Source organism: Mirounga leonina, unplaced genomic scaffold (genome assembly GCF_011800145.1).
Source record: "Mirounga leonina isolate KUSES-001 unplaced genomic scaffold, KU_Mleo_1.0 Mir_151, whole genome shotgun sequence".
Lineage (NCBI taxonomy): Eukaryota > Metazoa > Chordata > Mammalia > Carnivora > Phocidae > Mirounga > Mirounga leonina.
The window spans coordinates 83,333,185-83,339,640 of record NW_023270377.1 but is presented as its reverse complement, the minus strand read 5'-3'; the positions used below and the strand labels follow the sequence as shown (position 1 = coordinate 83,339,640).

The following is a 6,456-nucleotide window of genomic DNA, read 5'->3' as shown; positions in this document are numbered from 1 at the left end:
AAACCACTAATTAAAAAAAAAAAAAAAAAAAGGAAAGAAATCCATAGTCTTCTCTTCTTCATATTGTTACAGCATTTTAAAGTCCCTGTTATGTTTAATTGTGGTCATGTGGCAATGCCTCACCAATAGAATGTGAGTAGAAGCCATGTGCCTTCCATCCAGGTCCAGCTCATTAAAGATCCCTACCAGTACTTTTCCATTCTTTTCATCCTTACCTGCTGGCTAGAAGGGAGACAATCCCCATGGTGACCTTAGAAGCCATGTGTTGAACATGGAGGAGTCTCCATCAGCCTTGGTCTTTGAGTAACTACACAGAGGAGAGCTCCATCAGCATTTTTCCTCTCAGTGCCACTATTTAACAAAAACTCTCTTGATTCTGTGCCATTATACATTTTTAGTCTTCTTTTTTTTTTTTTTAAAGCAATTAGCCTCCCCTGACTAATATAACTCTCATCATTGAATGCCTTCCCTGTACCTGCTGAGTTTAATAAATTGTGCTCACTGGGTATTCTTTTTTTTTTTTTTCATTGATTCATGCACACTCTATGTGGTGGTTTCAATGACTACTCAGACTACTTACATTCTATTCAAGGTGTTTTTTCCCTTCTTGAGTTTTATGTCTTTCTTCTTGTATTTGATCTTACTGGTAGTTTCATCCTTGTAATTTTTAGTTGTCTAAGAAGCTAAATCAGAGGGAATATAGACTGGCTAAACACGTATCATGGTTATTCTACTTGTCTTCCCTACTCCATACATTTGAAAGTTAAGATTCTTAACTTAGAGGAAATCTATGTTAGGGGGTGCATTAGTTCCCTGTGTGTGAAAGGGATAAAATGTATTTAGGTCTGTAGTTGTCAACCTGGATTTTTAGACTTTTTAAAAAGTTAATTTGGAATGCCATCCAGTAAATTTGATGGATCACTGCAGAATCATTTGATAGTAAGACCCAACAGTTTGAATTGACCATTATTGTGTAGCCTATATACAGTTTTAATTTGGTTCCTATATCATCTTGGTAGTGAACTTCAACATTTCTTTCATTCTTCCCACTTTGCATGTTGAAAAAAAATCTAGAAAGTAGCATATTAAAAAACCTGGAGTGTTGCTCATTTAAATAATTTATTTTTCAATCAGGGACATCAGTTTGATGATTAATACACCGCATTCATTTTCTCCTTTTAAGAAACCTGGAACAAACAGGCTTGCACGGTGTATATATAATTCATTTAGGTGTTGAAGTCTGGGCCTACATTTGTAAGAGAAAATTTCAAACGGGACATAATTAATATGTCACTTTAGGAGGAGCAGTGGGATAAGGGGGTGGAAGTAAATGGATCTACCTGATGTTCGTGTAGTGCATGTGAGGAAAGGCGAAATTAAAGTTAATGCACAAAGAAAAGACCAGCTTTGCAAGCTTATTTCTCTGAGCTCATGCCAAAGTAAATAGGTATATCTATGGATATCTCCTTCTGGAGGTGTGGAAAGTGTAGGTTAAGTGTGATGGACTGCAGCACATTTCATGAGAGGAAGTTTGAAGAGTGCATTAATCTGGAAGGCCAATCTTGTTTTTCTCAGCTCCACTGCCATTTACTGGGTGAAATGTAAAAAGCTATTTAGCATTCCCAGCTCTCAATTTCTCTCTTGAATGAAGAGAACCAACAGCTGTCCCCTTTTTACCTTGCCTATTAATATGAAGTGATACATGGAAGGCAGAAATGCTATGCAAACATACATTGTACTACATGCTTATAACTGTGTGCCACTGTCAAAGGAATGTGGTATTTCAAGAGGGGCAAAAAGGCTCTCTCGGGGTCCTTTTGGACTTATCTTCAAGTTTTTCCTGTGAAATTTGGTGAATTCAGTTCTTTTCCACATACATAGGATGGGGAAGGGCTTCTAGTCAATCACTGTGGTAAAATTTGTTTGGGTGACTCCAAACAGAAAGACCACTCTTTTGGCTTCTGGTTGATTTCAGGACTATCACTAAAGGATTGTGAAAGAAGGGTCTTCTTTTCTTGTCTCGGCTCTGCAGGATTGCCCGAGAAGTTTCTTTCCTATTCAGAACTATTACTGAATCATTGGCCTGGCAAGTCATCCAAAAAGGAAAAAAAAAAAAGAGTCTTTTCAGAATACTATTTGTTTCCTTTTGGTAAAGGCTACCTCTCACTGATCCCAGAATCTAATTGCCATGGCTTTACACATAGTGTTAGAACTTTGAGGTGAAAGAGATTGAAACTAAGAATTGGAAGCCTTACTATTCCTGATGATCAAGTTCTTATGGAGGGTTGTGCCCAGCTGAGGTACCCTTTGTGTAAAGGGACTTGGAAGAACAGTGAGCTTCGGGGCAGAAGAACAGGTATTAAGAGAACCTGACTTATCTTTTGGGGACTGCTATTGTAAGATGATGTTTAGTCTGGAAATCAGATGCTTTATGGGATCCATGGTAGCACAGTGATAGTATAATGTTCCAGAGAAGAAAAACAACAAAACCAAAAAAAGATGATGTAAAACAACACGGAACCAGTGCATATACATTATAAAAGTAGAATTTGATTGAATATAAGAGAAAGAAACATTCTAATATCTGGTGTTGCTAAATTATAGTAGTGAGGTCCATGTCACTGAAATTATTCTAGCTGATATTAATAGTTCATTTATTAAATAAGTTGGAAACATTGGGAAAGAAATTTAATTACTTGAATTTCAAGGTATAGAATAAAGTTAATGGTGCAGACTCTGGAATCAGAGGGAATGGGATTCCATTGCGGGATCCATTATTTACTAGTTGGATCTCTTTGGATAGTTATTATATTTAAGCTTAATTTTGTCACCTGTAAAATGTAAATGTTCACAGTACTTATCAGATAGGGCTGCTGTGAATATTAAATATGATAATGCACTGAAAGCATTTAGTACAATCCTGGATTACAAGAGGCGATCAATAAATAGTAGCCATTTATTTTTAATTTTTAATTATTAGTATATGATTTTCAACCTAAAGAATTGTGTATTCAAAAAATGTTGCGGCAGATTTTTCCTGAGGAAAAACATCTTAATATAACTAATACTTTGATTTTTTCCATAGTTAGACACATTGCAAAAAGTGGTTATTAGTAAGTTATTAAATTTTGCATCTTATTTACAAGACTGCTATTAGTATCATGCTGCATTCTTTGTGTAGAAAGTCCAGTTAGCCTTTCCTTAAAAAAAAAAAAAAAAAAGACATTTAGAAATAAATGCTAGGGATGAGCAAAAAGGAGATTATCTGGGGAAAAAAGCAGATCACTTCTCTTCCTTTTTATAATATGTCAGGAATTTGTGTGTAAATTGAGACTTCCTTTACCCTATACTCCAAGTTTTTCTCTGCAGGAAAGTCTATTTTATGACAGTGGATTGTTAGGAATTCATTATGCTGTCAGTTACTTGCTCAACATTAACAAGTCACTGAAAGTTTGAGGAAGAAACTAAATGAACGTAGGTTTTTGTTATTGTCACTGGCATTGTGAAGTTTGAAAATTCCACCTTGTCAAAAATTAGAACAAGTAGCTAGATATTTTAGACAAAAAAAAAAATCAGGAGAAATTCACAATAATAGCCTTAAGTGTTGAATGAATTTAATGCTATTTAGCTTGCATTCACATAAACAGTCTTAATTTTATAGCAGTTTGCAATTGGTGATATAGGAGTTGCAATTTCTGTGAACTCCTTGAAAACGCTTTCTACGTTATACGCTATTCTCTCCTTTCATAAATTTTGGTATTGCAAAACTGTTAGTCATAAAAAGGCATTTATAGTTCAATATAATTTTCCTATTTTTCCTTTATTTTCTTTAAAAATGCAGTTTTAAAAGTAATAAAGCCCTTCCTTCTGTAAATCTTCAGTCTTTTTTTTTCCTAAGGGAAGATTAATTTGTAAATATGCTAATGGATTTGTATAATATTAAACTTTCCCAAGAAAAATTACATTACTTCATATGAATGAACACATCGATCTTACTCAATTTATAAACGAATGGCTGAAAACCCCAAAACTGTTTCCTACTATGTGTCTTATAACTAAAATGACTGCAGGCACAGCCACAAACTTGGCATTTCACAGCAAATTTATTGGATGAGAAAAATTTTTTAGTCCCTTTATTGGGTTTTCCTCATTTAGCTGTATTTGAATTCTAGCTAATAAAATGCAATTCTTACAAAAAGGTGAAAAAGTAAACATACCACTCTAAATAGAAGCGGTTTCTAAACAAGAAGTAGACTAAAAAGAACAAATGCTTAGTTTAAAAGTGATACCAGTAGTAGGGATGCTGTGATGGAGATATTCCCACAGCGAACTTTCATTAAAACAGCAGGGTAACTTCTTAGGTTAGACAATGAGCTAATGACTCGGTGGTTCAGTTACGCAGTTATTATGGATTTACTCTGATATTATGTGGGAGAAACTTAACCCCTCCTCCTCTTGGTTGTTTCTCTATTACTTATTTGTACCAGTTAGATAATTCTATTGCATAAAGTACGTCCTGGAGTCAGGCAAAAATACATTACTGTCTTGCCAGGATCCTGGGACGACCTGGGAGTGACCACTGTCTGTTGTCCTTAGGTGTCACCCTAAATTCTGAGGTGAAATTTGTATTTTTTTTAGGCATTTCTCTCTGAGGGACCCAGTGAGGGCTGGCTTGACTCATAGGGGAAATAGGCAGGAGGAGAAGGGGCTCTAAATTGAGAATTAACACTAATGGTTCCGTAAATAGAACTCAAGTGAGCTTCTTGGAATTCTGATAATTCTTCCCAATAATTAGATACCCTGTTTTCATAAAGGATCTGTACAAGCAACTTGAAAGAATCCTAATACAAGTGAAGAGTACAGTGAAGGGCAATTGTGGTGGTGATCCTATTTCCTAATATTTCCCAGAAGGGTATATTTAGGATGGTCTTGGGCAATGTGAAGAGAAATAGGACCAGGTTATCAGTCCCTACAAGAGCAAGAAAATAGTTATAGAAAATAGTTTATAATAATGTGGTGCTTCAACTTATTTTCTTCTTAAATTACTTTCTGTAATTTTTTTGTTGATCTTCATTATGGGATTTTGGGAAAGTGATTTAAATTCGTTTCGCATATATTTTGATACTGGGACCAACTGACTGCCTCAATGCATGCCAGTGATGTGGATTGAATTTACCAAGTTGTTTTGATTGCTTGTGATCGAAATCCAATTTACAATGGTTTGAGCTGGGTGGTGGATGGGAAGGAAGAATCTCATCCTTTGGAAAACCAAAAAGTCCATGAATACAGCTAGAATCAAACATTGCTATATAACGGTGCTCATACTATGCCACTAGGGATTTGTCTATTTCCGTCTCTCAGCTCTGTTTCCTTTTTAGGGGTTTTATTGTCAGTCAGGTTCTATCTGTGGCCACCAGCTAATCCAGTCGTACCCTGAGTTTCTCTTTCACCATAGTCATAACAAATGCTAGGACTCACTGTGATACTCCATCTTGGATCATGTGCCCAGGCTTGGCGCTAGGGTGTGAATGTCGGCCCCACCCAATCCTCAAAGACTGGAAGTGGGAGAAAGGTGATTCCTTGGGGGAAATTTGGATGACAGTTCTAGAAGCAAGAGTTATATGTGATATGCAGGCAAAAAGAACATGCTACCATCATCGTGAAATGAAGAGGCATGACACAATAAATAGCTAGGAAAATGACCTAAGAGGCAAAATCACAGCAGGGGGCATTTTCCTCCATCATAAAAAGGACTCTGGGAATTCCTTGTTGGAGCCTTGACATTCAAAGTGATACAGTTGATTGAAATGTTGTCCATATGGGTATAGATGTGGCTGGAAAAAAAAAAAAGTATCCTTGGCTTATGAGCTGTTTTGTAATGTTATCTATAAGTTTTATTTCTTCCAACTAGAAGGCAATTTCTCCAAAGGCAGGCACTATGTTATAGTCTTTTATTGTACTTCTCTAAGAATATAGCACAGTGCTGGACACAGAGCAAACACTCAGGATATACTTCTGATGGATTCATTTCAGCTGTTTGCAATGCTTATCACACTGAAGGATTTCCCAGGATTTTTCTCAAAAACCCATCCTCCTTGAGAGTAGCATTTGTTTTCCCATCTTTCCATATCACTGGAGTAGTCTGAGTATGTCCTTTTCACGTGCCTCCAGGTTTCTGTGCTTTCCGTCACACCACCAACGCTCTGTCTGGCAGAAGCTGGGACCACGGCTGCCGTCTTTCTTCCATCCTGAAGGGCTGTGCTGGGCTGCGCTGTGCTGATCCGCTTTGCATAACTGCCTAGAAGAAAGTACTTCACGGATAATCCAAGAGAGGGAAATAGATTGAACATTATTTTGCTTTAGCGTATTTTATGGGTTAAACCCACTTAGAATACTATTGCGGTGAAATTCTACATAGAGCCAGCGTTTGGTCAACTAGTTTTCTAGAGCATATTT

At 36.6% G+C, this 6,456-nt stretch overlaps 1 long non-coding RNA gene across 1 annotated transcript in view; it reads right to left on the bottom strand.

Moving 5' to 3' along the window:
- Positions 1–5,709: 5,709 nt before the first annotated feature.
- LOC118012473 overlaps positions 5,710–6,456 on the bottom strand; it is a 15,905-nt gene continuing 15,158 nt past the window's right edge. The window contains exon 3 of the long non-coding RNA XR_004679718.1: positions 5,710–6,311. This is a non-coding gene — a long non-coding RNA (uncharacterized LOC118012473). The remainder of the gene's footprint in view (positions 6,312–6,456) is intronic.